This window comes from Ambystoma mexicanum, chromosome 5q, assembly GCF_040938575.1.
Source record: "Ambystoma mexicanum isolate Mex_15411 chromosome 5q, UKY_AmexF1_1, whole genome shotgun sequence".
Lineage (NCBI taxonomy): Eukaryota > Metazoa > Chordata > Amphibia > Caudata > Ambystomatidae > Ambystoma > Ambystoma mexicanum.
In genome coordinates, this window is record NC_090933.1 from 1,368,799,614 (window position 1) to 1,368,818,536 (window position 18,923).

General features: G+C 46.3%; 1 non-coding gene across 1 annotated transcript; it reads left to right on the forward strand.

The window, feature by feature from the left end:
* The first annotated feature begins 16,725 nt into the window (after positions 1–16,725).
* LOC138498949 (U1 spliceosomal RNA) lies at positions 16,726–16,887 on the forward strand. The gene has a single exon (XR_011279038.1). It is a non-coding gene; the product is annotated as a U1 spliceosomal RNA (small nuclear RNA).
* The last annotated feature ends 2,036 nt before the right edge of the window (positions 16,888–18,923 follow it).

Here is an 18,923-nt window from a genome sequence, read left to right on the forward strand (position 1 = left end):
TTGCGTGCTATTTGCGCCATGGTGCTGTTCACGGTGTGGGGGTCGCGCGCAAGCAGCCACGCCGCTATTGGTGGCGCTGTACTTTACGGGTCCACTAATAGCGGTGGGTCCGGGTCGTGATCGGCTTGGGAAAATACCGTTACCGGTATTTCGTTACCGGTAACGGTATTCCCTTACCGCCTACCGTGTAATGAGGCACAAAGTCTTTAGAAATCAGGCAACACCAACAGGTAAGTACTCTGGGCAATTGACCAAGAGAGACTACAGTGAGGAGATCAGCTAGAAAAGGCTTAGGGCCAAAGTCAATGGGTCAAAAGTATTTTGCTGAAGACCACACAGTTCAGGGTAGTTCACGGTAAAGTTAGTGGCACAGATTGGAGAAAGATTTCAAACACTTTCACCGCTGCTGAGCGAAATGGACAACCGGATTTCAACAGTACCTTAAAACGGAGAGGGAGCTGTAGCAGAGGCGGACGTTCCTGGTGGTTCCTGCAGGCTCACGGTTCCTGATGCAACTGTCGTACTGACATGAAGTAGGAAGACTGGAGGGTCTTGCGCCATCCAGGGAAGAAGCCAGTAGCAGAGCAAAACAACAAATAAAAGGTGTGCTCCGTAAAACCCAAGCAGGGTCTGACCTTCCTGGCTATCCGGCCCACTGTAGCTCTGTACAGCAAATTCGACCAGAGGAGGGGTCCTGGCTTGTAGTTTGGGTGAACTGGTTGGTCCCACCAGCTCAAGGGAAGAAGTTTCCTGGAGAATCTTCTCTGTTGTCAGATTTGGAGATTCGGACTTGCAGCAGGGCTTCACGGGGCGGTTCTGTCGCTGTAGGGGTCCTCTACTTCCAGTTCCTCTTTGATTCCTTCGTTCCAGTGGCAACTCTGTCTTTCCAGTCCCAGAGACCTGCCTTTTATGCAGTTTTCCCCCATTCATACAGCATGGCTGTCAATCACACAGCAGGGTGGCTGTCCTATCAAGGCCAGTCCTCTTAGCCAATCAGACAAGAGTGCGACTTGGGTTACCAAGAGAATCCAAGGCAGGGGTCCAAAGGTCCCTCCCACACATCCTGCCTACCTGGACTATCAGGCGCCTTAAGGAGGGCTTCTGTTCAGAAGCCCACTAAAAGACAGCAAACAAAGTAGTCATCCCCAGTTTGGCAGAACCATAATAAAATGTATTAAATCAAGCAGGTTTATGTTTGAGGCTAATATAATAGCCTAAAACATTACCACGTTTATATAAGATGATCACGGTAGAAAGGTTAGGGTAGATACTACTGCCACCAGCCAAGTCTTAATGTTAAGGGAGCAAAACAAGGCTCCAAGAGGCACAGTCAAAAAGGGATAAAAGTTAACCCTTTCCAATACCCCATGTAAGATGGGGTTACTGGGTCTATGGTTTAAAGTGACTATATAAAGTTAATGGCAACTTTACTTGTTTCTAGGGGACAGTAGTCAGCCCCAGAAAAATGGAGTCAGTGGGAAGTCTTAGAGACAACCTTGTGTCACTGCACTGAAGGTGCTGTGTAACACACACAAAAAGTGGTGCACATGGAGTAGGTGAGGCTCCAGTGCCCAAGATAACACAGAAAGTAGAAATACACATAGCAAAACACATGTAAGCGTGGGAAAAAAGGCTCACACTCTTACCAGGTGAAAAAAATAAATCATAGAAATTCAGAAAGGCTGCTGAGGGACTCAGTAGTTAAGGAAAATTAGCCATTCATGAGAATTCTTCTTAACAGGTTCCAGCTGGGTTTATTCACCATTTCATTTTCTAAAGGTCTTTCTCGTGTTTTACTCTGCCTGCCAAACCAGGTTTGATTCCTTTGTTCGCCGTCCTTTGGCGGAGTTCTGCACAGAAGCCCTCCTTAGGTACCTGAATGTCTGAGGGGGACAGGATGTGAGGGAGGGGTTTGAAACTCCTTGCATAGGGTCTCCTTGGAGACCCATGTTGTACTCTGTATGATTGACTGTGGTGACTGTCCCGCCGGGACAGCCACCCTGCTGTGTGATTGACAGCAAGGGTGTGTGAATGGGGGAAACCTGTAAGAAATGCAGGTCTATGGGACTGAGAATGCAGAGTCGTCACTGGATCGAGAGAACCGAAGAGAAGCTGACAGAAGAGGGCCTCTACCACAACTGAACCTCCCGGTGAAGCGCTGCTGCAGGTCTGAATCTCCAAACTTTGACAACAGTGAAGATCTGCAAGGAATCTTCTCCCCTTGAGCTGGTGGTACCAACCAGTACACCAAACTGCAAGCCAGGCCTCCCCCCTATGGTCCAATTTGCTGTGCACAGCTACGTTGCTAGGCAACATCGAGCCTTATTTAAGCCCACAACTTCCGCCAGCAGGCAGAAAGCCGGCGGCCCGGCGAAGGCCAGGAAAAGGCCCTGTTTTGCCCCTGTTTGGCGCATGTGAGTGCTACTCCTAACCTACATTCCCCCTCCAACCGAACCGAGTTGTGGTGCTGGAGCCCCCACACCCGAAAGCACCTCCAACTGCATCAGGGAGAAGTAGGAGCCGCCTCCACCCTCTACAGAAGCATCAGGCTAAATGATCGAGGCCCGCGTGCCATGCCAGACGCAAGGTAGGCCATATGCCTCTCCCAACTGCACTCTAGATTTTGGCAACATGATTGTTCTCTCTGCCACAGTTAATTGCACCCTAGCAGTCTAACCTGTCAGCTTGTGCCTTATAGATTTGCGCTCCAACACGCCAATACTGTCCTCGCACTTGACACTCTAGCATTGTAGTTCCAGGTACGACCCAGAACTCATTTGCCCCCTTACGGCCTATTGGCTGCAGTATCCCATCTGAACCCAGGCGTTGCCTAACTCAGCCTAGGTGCTATTCTGGACCTAGATGCCGCCACACTGCAGCATGTGCTGCACCCCAGGGTCACTAATAGACCACATTTGACTTATGCTGTGCCTTATGGTCGCTAATAGACCACACCTGATTTGTGTTGTGCCTTATGGTCGCCAATAGACCACACCTGAGTTGTGTTGTGCCTTATGGTCGTTAATAGACCACAACTGATTTGTGTTGTGCCTTATGGTCGTTAATAGACCACAACTGATTTGTGTTGTGCCTTATGGTCGTTAATAGACCACAACTGATTTGTGTTGTGCCTTATGGTCGTTAATAGACCACAACTGATTTGTGTTGTGCCTTATGGTCGCTAATAGACCACACCTGATTTGTGTTGTCCCTTATGGTCGCTAATAGACCACAACTGATTTGTGTTGTGCCTTATGGTCGCCAATAGACCACACCTGATTTGTGTTGTGCCTTATGGTCGCTAATAGACCACACCTGATTTGTGTTGTCCCTTATGGTCGCTAATAGACCACAACTGATTTGTGTTGTGCCTTATGGTCGCTAATAGACCACACCTGATTTGTGTAGTGCCTTATGTTCGCCAATAGACCACACCTGAGTTGTGTTGTGCCTTTTGGTCGCTAATAGACCACACCTTATTTGTGTTGTGCCCTATGGTCGCTAATAGACCACACCTGATTTGTGTTGTGCCTTATGGTCGCTAATAGACCACACCTGATTTGTGTTGTGCCTTATGGTCGCTAATAGACCACAACTGTTTTTGTGTGGTGCCTTACCTATAGCTACCACGATACTCTACTACTGTAGTGCCTATCCAGTGTCTACACATACGTTAATTGAGTACACAAACTACCCTTGCTAATAACCTATGAACCACATTGCCCCCATCTTTAGAGCCAAGTCATCCACAATGGCTACATTTAGAGGCGCCACTCTAACTATGGCTACCCTCCTCCCGTTGCTCCAGAATATCTCACCTCAGAACCGAACCCACACTACCCCACCACTTTACCCAGATCTACTATCTCCAACAGAATGGTTAAACAAATTCGACCGGCCACCCTCACCCTGCATACCCTGTCCCACACCCCTTAGAAACACTAGACTAGGTTCTCGCCTTGCTGCACCTACCACCACGCTCATGAACATAGCCCCAATGACCATGATTAGAAACGATAGACTCAGCTATCGCACTATTCTTGATACAAAACTCACCAGAACACTTTTCAATCAGACTAAGTACCCCAAGCAGCCTACCTCACTCACTGACCTCCCACCGAGTCACAACCCAGCTATACTTCACTCGCCACCACACACCAAAGCCAACTCTCCACAGACTTCCATCAAGGGAGCTCTCATCAACGCTCGCTCTTTGGTAGCCCACGCTACTGATGTCGCCGACATTATCTCCACTAACCACCTAGACTTTATCTCTATCACGGAGACATGGCTCCACCCTGCAGCTGGTCCCACTATAGCTCTCGCCACTCCGGACAACTACAACCTCATCCGAGCTGACAGAAAAAATGGAATAAGAGGAGGAATAGCAATTATTGCGAATTCCACCCTAAACATTAGAGAAGTAACTAGCACAACCCTACCTTCAGCCGAACTTTTATCCATCAAACTCCCATTATCTGACACACAAACCATCCTGCTCCATATTATATACAGACCCCCAGGACACCCCTCCACCTTTGAAGAGGATATCTCTCTCCTACTCACCACCAATTTGAAACCGAGTTCCCAAATCATCATCCTGGGAGATTTCAACTTGGGACTCAATGACCCCAATGATAACCAGGCCACTTCCCTTAATGACATGATTACTCATCTAGGCCTCACCCAACACATTAATCAACCTACACATACAAAAGGAAGATCCCTGGATTGGCTTGCAGATGCCAACTGCAACCTCTCACTGACGGACATCACCCCCTGTGCTTGGACTGACCATTACCTTATTACCTTCTCTTTACCTAGATCCTCACCATCCACCGCACGACCCACTAAGCTACCTCAAATAATCTCCAGAAATAACCGCAACATCACTATAGAGAACCTCAAACCTCTTCTCGCACCTATCAGTAAAGTTAACTTACCAACGCTAAATAACAACCCTGCAGCCATAGTAGACCTATATAACAATACCTTAGAACTAGCCCTCAACCAGATTGCTCCCCTCAAACAACGAAAATCCAAACCTATTGCCCATTCCAACAAATGGTTCTCAGCAGAACTAAAAGCTCTCCGCAATGTCAAAAGAACTGCAGAAATGAGCTGGAGAAAAGCCCCTTCTCTCTCCACGAAAGACAAATTCGCGTCAGCTGCCTCCACCTACAAATCCGCCATCTTAAATGCTAAAAAAGAGATCTACAACTTGAGAATACAAATCCGGCACTAAAGAACTCTTTTCGATACTAAAAGAACTTGAATCACCACTGCCTCCTACAGAGGACTGCATCAAAGACAAGGGGCCTCATTCCGAGTATGGCGGTAAGGGATAGCGGCCACCGGTAACGAGACCCCGAGTTCCCTTTGCGCCCTCCCCCTTAACGCCTGCTTTGAGCAGGTGTTAAAGTCGAGGGCGCAAAGGGGCCTCCAAGCCAATAACGGTGACCGTAATGAACGGTCACCGTTATTTGCATCTTCCCCATTCCCATTGAGCCCTATGGGGGCTCATTTAGGAATGGGGAAGAGCCTTGGTGAATGGGGAATTACCGCCCCGCCACCCTTGGAATGGGGAGGTAATTCCGCCATCCACCAAGGCGCTGCCAGTCCGGGTACGGCGTCAACCAAGGCGTTAATAGCACCATTGGTTAGCGCCGTACTCGGAATGAGGCCAAAGGCCTGGTGTAACAATATCCAGCTCGCCCTCGCTAACAAAATTGCCCTCCTACAAACTAAGATAGAAACAAAAAAAGCTAGCCTTGCCTCCAAGCAGAACCCCAGCAGCAAAATTAACCACACCACCCCTAATTGCCCCTCCTTCCACTTCTCACCAGTCTCAGAAGAGGAAGTAATCAAGATAATTGCTAGTCTCAAACCATCCAACTGCAAAGGTGACATTTGCCCCGCATCTGTCATCAAAGACGGAGCTAATGAGCTAGCCCCTCTCATCACCTCTCTGATCAACTCCTCCTTCAAAAACTCAGTGGTCCCCAACAACCTCAAAGAAGCGTGGGTCCTACCCCTGCTCAAAAAACCTAACCTAGATCCCAACATCCCCACTAATTACGGGCCCATCACCACAGTCCCATTTCTTCTCAAAATCTTGGATAGGGTAGCCTATCTCCAAATACAACAACATTTGGAAGACAACAACCTTCTAGGCCTGCGGCAATCCGGCTTTAGACCAAGGCACGGGACGGAAACGGCCCTCTTGGATCTAAAAATCCAAATGGATGACGCCAAAGACAAGGGCAAACTGGCCATCTTGCTCTTGTTGGATCTCTCTGCTGCCTTTGATCTGGTTGACCACCAGATCCTTACTCAACACCTCTCCTCGGCTGCTGCATTCTCTCAGAATGCCACGAAGTGGATCCAGTCATTTCTGTCTGACAGGTCGACTAGAGTCTTCGCCCCCACTGCGGCTGCTGACCCTATCCCAATCACATGCAGAGTGCCCCAAGGCTCCTGCATTTCTCCCACTCTTAACAACATCTTCACGAAGCTCCTATTTGACCGTCTTGACAATCTGGGTGTCAGTTACACTAATTATGCTGACGATACCCAGGTCCTCATCATGCTCACTGGCAGCTATGAAGAAGATGTTGCTAAACTTAATGACATCTACCTAGAAATCCAAGCCTGGATGGCTACACACAGTCTTTGCCTAAACGACGATAAGACAGAATTGCTTATCGTAGGCTCCCAGACTCGCCTCAATAAACTGGACCAAAGGTACCAATCCTTTACCATTGATGGCAACATCATAAAAGTATCCAAAGAGGTCAAAACTCTAGGTGTATACCTCGACTACACCTTGTCTCTAAAGAAACAAATAAACTCTACTATCTCAGCTACCACATACACCAATAAATTGATCAATGCCTGCAGGCCTTTTCTCTCCACCTCTAGTTGCCTCACCCTATCTAGAGCGCTGATATTGTCTAAATTAGACTATTGCAACACACTTAGGCACTACCACAAAAAACTTGAATAGGCTCCAGATCCTGCAAAATAATGCACTAAGATGTGCCCTCAACCTCCCGCGCAAGGCGCACATATCCACGGTTGGCAAAGAAGTCCACTGGCTCCCGATCCGCGACAGAATTAAGCTAAGAACCCTGGTCATCACCCACAAGTGCCTGTCACATACTGCCCCACGCTACCTTTCAGACAAATTCTCTAGACACCGCCCCATTAGACCCACCAGAACTCCTTACCTGCACCAACTAAAGATCCCCAACTATAACCTAAAAACAGAAGGAGGCTCCAGTTTCCCAGTGCTCGCAGCACAATATTGGAACACCCACCCTCCTACAATTAGATCAGTATCCGCATTCTGGCCTTTCAGAGCTATGGTTAAATCGGTTACCAGACATTTGGTCGAAAAAAATTGGTCGTCCAGACAAATGGTCGAACCAATTTAGTCGAAAACCAAATGGTCGATTTTCTTTTTTATTTTCACCCCTTTTTTTTATTTTTTTGGGGGGTGTCCCCCAAACCCCTTTTTTTCTCTAAAAACCCCTTTTTTTAAAAAACGAAAACCCGAAAAATAAATATATAAATAAAAAAAAAATTCCACCATTTGGTTTTCGACCAAATTGCGTCGACCAAATGTCATTCGACCAGTTTTCAGTCGACCAAATGACTGGACATCGTTAAATCATGGCTACTAGCCTAGACATCTTGACTCTCACCGACTCGACTGGCCAGCCGCCGCCTCCTATCTGCAATATAGTTGTAATGCAATCAGCAATGCTTACCCTATTTACAGCCTATTCAGGACCAATCTGTAACTCGGTCCTCATTCGCCACTGCAACTATTTTGTGCCTACTCCCTGTACATACTCCTCTCGATATATTCTACTTTTGTATGTAAACATTCAGACCCTGAACCAATGTATGCTCTGTCTGTTGTATTATGATGTTTTGTATGCTCTGTCTGTTGTATTATGATGTTTTGTAACGATTTGTAACTCTGCTGTGCACATGATTATGCGCCCAGTTACCTGAGGGTTCGGACGCGCTTTATAAATAAACAAACAAACAAATAAACAAACAATACAGTGAACTGGATAGCCAGGAGGACCGGATCCTGCTTGGGTTTTAAGGAGCTGACCTTTTAGTCGTTGCTTTGCTCTGCTGCTGGTTTCTTCCCTGGGCAGTGCAGGACCCTCCAGTCTTCCTACTTTGTGTCAATCTGACAGTCGCTTCAGGAACCGTGAGCCTGCAGGACCTGCCAGGAACGTCTGCCTCAGCTACAGCATTCTTCTTCATTTAAGGTAATGTTCAAAACCGGTTGTTTGTTCCATCCAACCGCGGTGAAAGTGTTTGAAATCTTTCACCAATCCGAGGGCTTGTCCTTCTCTACACTTTTAAGTAACTTTTCTTCCGCCCAACTTCATTTTGAACTCTTGGCAAAGACTTAACCGCAAACTTCTCTGAACTGTGTGATCCTCTGCAAAGACTCTGTTCCATTGACTTTGGCTCAGGCCTATTGATTTGATTTCCTCACCGTAGTAGCCTTTTCTAGATTGCCCTGCTTACCTGCTTGTTGGTGCTGCTCATTTTTTGTCTAACCTTGTCTTTCCCTCCCTTTTAAATTACTGGAGTGCCATTTTGCTCACACTTCATTTTGAGCTTAACTTGTCCAGAATCTATTGGGTGGTGTGTAGTATATTAAGAGTGTGATTTGACTACTGCTTTACTTTAGTGAATTGTTTTACAACTCATGTGCAAATAAATGTAAATTCTTTTACTCAGAAACCTCGAATCAGTATTTGTTTGGACCATAGTCAGTGTCAGCAAAGTTACTCCACTGATTTAAACCGTGGTATTTTGTGTCCTTTGTGTAACTATTGATACGGCTCACTTGCTCTTGAGATAAGTCTGGCTGCTCAGCCATCGCTACCACTTTACTGTGTAGTACAGGCTTGTACCAAAGGTGAATTTGTACTGTCACTTGTAGTTTTAATTGTGTGTGGTGTTCCCAAAGGGTACTGCACATGATTCCGCCTAATAGAATTGAATGGTTGTTTTTTTCACTGCTGCCTCCGCTGCTACAAGGAAAATGACTATAACACCATGACGGGCTGTACTTTTGACCATGTACATAGAAGAACAATTCTAAAAAATATTTTTCTTGAAAACACTAGTTTTTCGCGTTATTACACTTTGGGAGAATGAATGGACAGATATGCTAAAAAATGATGAGGGGCTAAACAGTTTTTTGAAACAAACAAATCTACTGCTGAAAAGATACATATCTTGGACTTTACCAGTCTCTACCCCTTTGTTAACAATTCAAAACCATACCGGTTAGGGCATCCCCAAATCATCTATGAAGATTCTGGAGATGTTAAACAATATTTTGGTCTGATTAATTGTCAGGTGTACCCACCTAAAAAACTTTATTTTCCAGTGCTCTGTCAGAGAGTTTCTGGAAAACTAATGTTCCCGCTATATATGACTTGTGCCACTACAAAACAACATGAAAAATGCACACACATTGATGAGGAACGATCTATTACTGGTACCTGGTGCACTGTTGAGCTACAAGTGGCCTTGCACAAAGGATATCGGTTGGGTAGGATTTATGAAATATGGCACTTTGAGAAGGATACAGTAGAACTATTTACGAAATACATTTGTCTCTTTCTTCGAGACAAACAGGAAGTGTCAGGCTATCCCGAGAGTTGCAAGGATTCTGAATCCCGGCAATGGTATATAGATGAGTATTACAAACATCAGGGGATACGGTTAAGACCCGAGTTCATTGAAAACAGCCCCTCTAGATGCCAGTTAGCTAAACTGTGTTTACATTTCTTATGGGGTAAATTTGCACAAAGAACGAACCTTCCAAACACAACCATTATAAGGGACCCAGAAGAGCTCACAGCCTATTTCTTTTGACATGGGCTATGACATTTTAAGCTTACAGTTTATAGATGAGGAAAGAGTGTGTCTATGTTGGAAGTACGCCAAAGAGTACCCAGCGTGCTCCAACAACATAAACATGTTTATTGCATGTTTTACAACAGCCCATGCCCGTTTGTTGCTATATAAAATAATGGATGCCCTCCAAGAACATTGTTTGTACCACGATCCAGTGATGAGGACCCACCCCTGGGGGATTATCTTGATAATTTAACAAGCAAACTAGCTCCGGGCGAACACATTGTAGAATTTGTTTCTGCCGGCCCCAAAACCTATTCCTAGAGGAGATCCAACGGTGCTGTCTGTATGAAAGTAAAGGGTATCACTTTAAATGTTAGCAACAGTATACGAATCAGGAGTACACTTTAAACACTATAACCACGGTTCAACAACAGTCAATAGTGTGCAAGAAGAAACAATGGATATTAGCAGTGAAACGCTGCACAAATCCTTGAAGGTAGTATTTGATAAGCATGCACCCAACGCTAATTACAAGACATTAACCTAGGGTTATTGAAAGGGAACATCATGTACGATGGATACCCGGTTACAACACCCTTTTTCATGCGTGTTAGCGAGACCTCCTAGCTGCGGTAAAAGCTATTTTATTAAACAGCATTTAGAAAATGCACCCCTTGTTATGAATACGATTCCTGAAAATGTGATCTGTTTTTTTTTTTTTTCTTGCTGGAAGCCCTTGTATAATGAATTGGCCTCTAAAATACCACATCTGAGGTTTGTGGAGGGCTTACCAGATTCTTTGAAAGACGACTGCTTGCTACCACCAAACCTTGTTAATATGATTATCGTAGATGATCTTATGATGGAGGGCGGTCATAGCTCGGAGCTCAAAAAATAATTTTAACAATATTCCCATCATTGGACCCTTAGCATTTGTTACATTGTTCACAACGTATTCTATCGCGGAAAGGGGAACCGCTCAATAACATTAAATGCTAGTTATATAGTACTGCTTAGAAATCCTAGAGATAAACACCAACTAACAGTCCTAGCGAGACAAATGTACCCGGGTAACACCTGTTTTTTGTGGAGGCTTTTGAAGATGCTACCTTAAAACCTTTTGGTTACCTCTTGGTGGATCTAAAAACAAACACTTTAGCGGACTACTGATTGAGGGCCATTTTTTACCCTACTGATCTACCTGTGGTTTCTGTACAAAAGATGTCTAGAAAACCCCAGTGAAAACAATCATTCCTCATTAGTGTCGACGACCAGCTACCATGACGACCCGTATACGTAGGAATATTGATCTTCTTAAAATGCTAGTAACATCGCCACCCCAACAATGAAAGTCCATTTTGTGCTCATACTCTGATGATCTAGTATCGGCTATAGCGGAGATTGCCTTTAACACTATAAAGGGTGAAGTTCTGTTATCCATCCGTCAGCTAGGCGCCTTAAAAAAAGCCTCCTTAAGAAGCTGAGTGACAAGAGGGCATCTATAAAAACCAAAAGAAAACTTTTAAAACAATCTGGGGGCTTTATAGGCGCACTACTAGGTTTTGCATTGCCTTTGATCACTAGGCTTTTGGGGGTGGCTAAAGGAGCATGTCCAAAAGATGTATTTGGTTGACAAACGCCAGCTGGAGGGTATAAGTACTCCGAATCGAGAAGAACCAGATATCCTAAAATCAGCTAAGGCTTGACTCTGAAATGCAAGAGGTCCTAAAATGACATGATTTATCAGAGTATGATAAGGTGGGGCACTATTCAACTATTTTACAAAAATACTTAACATACTTTAGACAGGCCGAAAATGAGAAAAATAAACTGATGTTGTACACGCCCATCGAAGACCCTGAAACTAGCTCTAAACCCTCCCTATCTACCCCTACGCCGGATTCTATTGTGATGGAAGTTCTGGACACTATTAACACCCGTTATCGGAAAAATGCAGAACTTTTGCTGAACAACATGGGGAGTGAAAAAAATGTGGCAACATGGAACAACAGGGGACAATTTGTTTATAAAGCAATTGTTCTTAAAGGATCAAATGTTCACGATGTGGTTTGCAGCATTACCAATCCTCAGGCTTTTGGAAGACACACAAAACCTCGAGAGTGGGACCTGTTTATTCAAGCAGCAGCCAATGTAAACCTTCCCGCCACCTTAATTGGAAATATGGGACATTGCGAACTGCTGCAAAATTTAAAAGACTCTGGGCCTCATTACAAGAATGGAGGTAATGGAAAAAGGAAGGTGGAATGGTATTGCCATTACGACCCGACAACCCGCCAGTACCACCACCGCCCATACCGTGCCCCTACATATCGGCTCGCGCGCGTACACGCACCCCTTCGTGGAGTAAATATCGGGATGCCGGTAATAGGTGGAACTCACAACTCATGCGGGCATGCAATTATCAGCATCCTGAAGGCGGTAATTAGGGCCTGCACAATGGCGGCCATACAGGCATCGCGGACCACCCATAAACAGCAACCTGCAGTCAAGGCAACTGCCACAGGTGCACATTATCACCACAGGTGGAGTCAATGGAGCCTGTCCCAGTATAAAAGGAGTACACAGACACACCACACCCCTTCCCACACCAAAATGATCCCACTTGCTGTTGCAATCATGGGGCTGGAGGACATGCCTATACTGCTACACTTACAGCAACAACACCAATTACAACAACAACCACAGCCACAGCAACCGGCAGCAAAGAGAAGATGCAGCAGGAGAAGGAGGGTGAGACAGGCCCAGCAATTACCACCAGTGCAGCCAGTAGTACCTTGTAGGCAGCCACCAATCCCTCGCATCAGACCCAGTCCATTCAATCTAACCCCTGAGCAGATCCACACCCTGTACCGGTTGGACCGGGACACCATCACCACCATTGTGGACATGATACATGACGACATTGTCAGCCTCATAGAAATATGCAATGGCATCCCCCGCTACTAAAGGTGGTGTCTGTGCTCCACTTCCTGGCCACAGGCACCTACCAACACACAGTGGGCCAGCTGTATGGCATTTCACATCACTATTTTCATGCATGCTGACCCAAGTGCTGATGCCCTCCTGAAGCACGCTAGCACCCACATATCCCTACCACAAACTGCCCAGGAGACAGCCAACACCAAAGTAGGCTTCCATGCACTGGCAGGCATGCCCAATTGTGTTGGTGCCCTCGACTGCACCCATGTACAATTGGTAGTCCCCCATGCCCTAGAGGCGGTGTACCGCAATTGAAAGCAATACCACTCCATCAATGTGCAGATGGTATGTGACTCCAGCAAGATCATCACACATTGTTGTGCCCGATATCCCGGATCTACATATGATGCCATGTTGCGGCGTAACTCCAAGCTACCCCGTCACATGGAGCGACATGCTGGACGACGTGCCAGGCTGCTTGGTGAGTTGCCTGACTGGCCCATGGCAGTGCATCGGGGCCATGATGTGGGTGGATGCATACTAGACCTGGGTGGGAATGGGGTGATGCATACTCCACCAGGGTGGGAATGGGCGGTGAGTGGAGAATGCACGCAGAGCTAAACACTACCTGTCCTGAACCTCCCAACCCGAACATGACACATCACTGCCACACATTGCACCATTGCCATATGTCAATGGCAACATGTAAGACGCACAACCTGGCCACCATAGGTATGTCAAGCAATGCATGACCAAACATGACTGCAACTGTGCCAATGTGGCTAGTGTGGTCATGCACAGAGTAGTATACACAGCAATCATGAGAGGAAAAACATTGTCCTGCATCCACAGTACATCCACATCAGCATGCAAGTAATCACCCTGCATCATCTGTTCAACGCCATCCAGACTACCACACCATATTGCAGTATACAATGCATCTAAATACTATTTGTGCATAGGTACAGTGACATGTTCATGTCAACACCAAACTGCTGTGGCCATTGCTGTGAATCCTGAAGGTGGCAGCTCAGAGTGACTCACAAAGACCTATTCGCTTGCAAATGATGGAGGATATCCCTTGAAGCCGTGGCTACTTACCTCTGTGCGGAACCCGCAGAACAGCAATGAAGAGTAGTACAATCAGGTTCATACCTGTCCCTTTGTTGTGATTGAGCAGACCTTTAGACCAAGGTTGTCCAACGTACGGCCCGCGGGCCACAATGCGGCCCGCCAAGCCATTTTATGTGGCCCGCCAGGCCGTATGTTGGACAATGCTCGAGTGTAAAAAAAAAAAAAAAAAAAATTTTGTTTTTTTTTTTTTTTGAAAATGTGCCTGTGCGCAAAACTACTCTGTGCTCTATTCGGGACACATAAAAGAACAAGACAAATGTGTGTTTAGACATAAAAAGAGAATACATGTCCTAGGACATGTATTCTCTTTTTAGGACATGTATTCTCTTTTTATGTCTAAACACACAAAAGACTACCATTGAATGTAAGTGCATAAATTAAGGATCAGAACGGCACTATCCATATAGGAATGGGTTACTAGCAGGATTGCTAATTCAGTTTGAAATCTTTCGATAGGCCTTGGTTGTACAGATTCACTTCGGATCCTTCTGTTAAACAGCTACGTTTGTTTCTTAACATTTTAGTACAAAAATATTATATATTTGACATTTTCCGTGTTTTTTCTCATTGTATTTAAATATTTTATATAAAGTTTTTAACAAAGCACATACCGAGCCAATCCTCATGAAAGTGTTCTACAACATAGTCAAATAACATCAAATCTGAAGCACCATACAAAATATAATTAGCCATGTTAACTAATGGCAAACAGATGTGTCTACCTCATGAGAAAGCATTTAATCTAAAAAGCAGGAGAGTAGCGCCTGATCCCCCTCTCCCTCCCCAAAAATCTGAACCCTAGCAGCTCAACTAGACTCCCTTGAAGCCAGGCATCTGTCTTGAAATGCATTATGGCTTCTAAAGGAAAACAACGGACCTCTCGCCAAACGATTGTAAAATGGCGCCCCCTTTGCTCACGGTCTTTTGGAGAGTTTCCATCAAAGATGCTAAGGGGAGCTTGCGTTCGTCAATCAGGAGGCCGATCAGAGAATCCACCCTGCTGTCCCTATGCCTCCATACTACAACATGTTTACGTTACTGCCATTGCTACTCATTTAGTTTTCTTCACTATCCGAATAACAAAACTACTAAAAACAGTACAACAGGCTTTATTCTCTAGTACAGGGGATGACCAGGTACAGCAGAAATACTAACAATGGTATGCTGAACCAAAGTAAAAGAATGTAAAACCACGTTTCTAAAAAAAATATATTACCTTTTACTCTAATAACAAAAATGTACACAAATAATAAAATACTACTGGTGCACCCCTGTAAGGGAAAACCCAGGGAACGAAGACTTGAAAATAGAGGGGCACTACAGGTTTGTAGACCGACGTGCACAGGCAAAGATTTCAGCAGCAAAATGTCAAACCTTATGACAATGGCTTTAAAAAGGTAGAGACGGGTGGCTTAAAAGTGAACAGGGTTATTTAAGGTGTACATAAGCAACAGGGCCATTTCAAAAACCTTTTGTTCTTTTCACTCGTGGCTCAACACTATCGGGAGACGGTGACAGAGCTTTGGGTTGGGGAACTGGGTGACTGTGTCCAACGCATGGTGTGGTTCAGCACGCAGCAGTGGCAAGTAACACAAATAAACTTGGGCAGGGCCAGGCAGGCGAGGTCTGGGTCAACGTAGCTCACAAGCATTTTGATGAGCACTGTGCCTTAACTTCTGGGCTGCGGGGAGACCCTGTCCAGAGTCTCTAGGGGCAAGGTGGGTCCTTTGTTCTGCACTTCCATGCCAGGAAGTTCACCAGAGAGCACCTGCAGTGAGCAGGATCCTGGTTTCAGAGTTCATGCAGCAGGTGTGGCCTTGGTCCTCACAGCAGCTTCACACCAAATATGCACCTGGCATGGTTGGGGACAATAGCTTTCCTCTGCGGCAAAAAAATGTTTTGTCGAAATTGCCATTCGCCAAAAGTGGGCAATAGCAAATAATCTACACACTCAAGAACAACCTTTCAAAAAATGCTCTCCAGAAATGTATAGAAAGGAAACAAAATCCAAATCCAAATCAATGGGAACCAAAGTTTTCGTTTGTTAGTGGATTGAGTTTGTTCACAAAATGGATCGGAGTACACTTCGAATAGTTGCTGCAGCTCTGGAGAAAATACGAGTGGTATGATAGGTTATTTATAAGGCGCTTAATACCCATGCAGCAGTGATCCCAATCATAAAAGTGAAACAGGCAAGCTCAACAGGTATAACTTATTTTCACTCTTTTGGTAGCGCAGTCTGAGGGCAGCCTATACTTGCCTTTGGCGCTGTGCAGGCTCGGCTGACACAACACGGCATATGGTTACGGCAAAGATGTCAAAGCTTCAGCATTGTCATTGAGCAGAACTCTGAGACTCAGGGGTGGTGGAGCGTCGAGGTCCAGGATGATTATGATGGTGTGAATGGGGCCAGCGCTGAGCAGCTACGCTCAGGAGGGCCATGGGCCCGTGTGGGGCTGACAGGCCAGTGGGCAGACTGCAACAGGCCTGCTCAAGCCATCCTGCTATTTATACAAATCTCGGGCCGAGCAGCACCTGATGGGAGAAAGGAACTGTGCTACAATCTGCTCTTCTGCTGGGCTCTGCCTGCTGGAGCTTCCCCCTACTCGCGGGACAGGCAGCTCTGCAGACGCTCAGAGCTTCCGGGGATTGGGGGGTTGGGGCTGGGTCAGGGCCTGCCTTCTCACCCTCGCTTAGCGGGGCTTCCCAGAACTGACCCAACCCCTGCCCTCTTGCATGGAACTCATACTTAGCTGGCAGGGGAGAATGTGATCTCAAGGGCAGATCTCCCAGGGTGAGGCTTACCCATTGCACATCGGATTTGCTGACCCCTGCTATGTTCCCAAATGCGGGATACACGACTGCATTATTTCTGGTAGTGGGGGACTGCGTTCGCGCTCTCCCCCCCAATTTATTGGTGAAAGAAAAGGTAAAGTGTGCACTAGGCCTGCTAGGTTGCATACTTTTAGATTGTGCTCACATTGCGTTTCTTCAATTAGGTTCACCTTTGGGTGATCGCTTTTCCACATTTTATCTGTTGAATTGAATTATGCTTCTTTCATCACCACAGAAGTAATGTGTATTACAGAGATAAGCTGCCATATGTATTGGGCACACTGCACATGCTCAGGCAGCATCAATCATGCTTTGTACAGGACAATGCTGGCCTACATTGGGAACAGCCAGCATAGACATGTTGCTACAGAGGCATATTTTGGGTACAACCAGCATGACAATGTGTTACATCAGTGACAGTGCTGTCTTACACTGTGGACACATTGATCATTAAAATGTGTTGTGTTGTAAAATGTTCTTTTCTGCTGTTGGTGACATGGAATTTTCATGTTCCCCTTTTAGAACTGATTGTACACTTATGGCTTTTTGGTCACCTTTTCTGCTGTAAAATGCACCATTTCAACCCCATATTTGAAAAAAAATTCTTGGGGGGGGAACCCCCCCAAACCCTCCCTAGAACCTTGTAGCTCCCTCGCTACGCTCGGTCGCCCCCACTATTTCAGAAAAATATTAACACATAGACACTGAAAGAAATCACATGCAAAAAACCTTTGATCACTGCCCATGACACCAAAAGCTATCCTTGGGACTGCATGGCTATCACTGCCTGTGATGCTATTGTGCCAAAGGTCACACAATATCGCTTTTTAATATACTGCTTTGGGTGAGGTTGTTGACTTTTGGCTCGCCGGCCCTCTGGGTGACAAAAAGTTAATGCTTCGGCCCCACATTCAAAAAGGTTGGACAAGCCTGCTTTAGACTGTTGAAGGCACAGTTCTGCTGCCTAAGCAGGTCTGATGGAGCACTCCTTTATAGGGCTGAGAAGGTGGCAAAGATCACCATGGCCTGTGACATGCTGCACAACATGTGCATCCGGAAAAAATGTACCACTGCCACCTGACATTTACAAGCATGCGCCGAGTGTGGATGATGAGGATGAAGACGGAGGAGAAGCAGCACCCCTGCCAGTACGTAATGCACAAGATGGCCGTGCTGTACGCCAATCACTGATTGATGAATACTTCTGACCCACAGAGACGTTGATGGAATTGTGTCAGTGCTACACTGAGCATTGGATCCATGTGGACATGCACACAGGGTATGTGGGGAGTTGGGCACTGTGCACTGTCATTAATAAAATGGATACACACGAAATGAACAATATACAGGCATGAAATGATTTTTTACACAACGGGTGTATTAATGTAAACTACAGTAAAGTGCTACCCCCTTCCCCACCAAAACACCAAAACTCCCATACCCCCAAAGAACTCCCCATACCCCCCAAAAAACTCCCCATACCCCCAAAGAACTATCCATACCCCAAATGAACTCCCCCTTAAACAGCTACACACCACCGACACAATTTTTACCACTCCCATTGTTGTCCCACACTATTTTGGTGCTTTCTTGGTGTCCGGGGGCAGCATTTCTCACTGCCTCGCACTGCGCCTTGTCAGACGCACAGGGCTGGAGGTGGCAGAGGAAACGGGTGTGGAGGATGGGGATGTGGTGGATGGGGTGGATGCCATAGTGATTGGCACGGCTGGTGCGGGATGTTGCAGCTGCATGTGCTGCAGTATTGAGGTCAGGACCTGAGTGACGGCCCCCATACTGTCACGCATCATCACTGCAGAGGCATTTATGGCAGCAGTGTTTGCTGCAGTGGCCTGCGCTATCTCTCGCCTGGTGTCCACTCCCTCCGCCACATATTGTCTGGCAAGTTCCAGCATGGAGTCCTGTCTTGCCTCCACCCCTGATAGCCACGCCTCAAGGTCGGTGGGAGCAGCAGATGTTGAGGGTGCTGCGACCGGGCGTGAATTTGCAGGGCTTTCCTTGGGGGTGGTGCTGAGGTCTGACCTGTGGAGAGCAGGATCCGCAATGGTGCTGGTGGGTGTGGCCTGAGTGTGGGGTTGGGGGTGGACAGG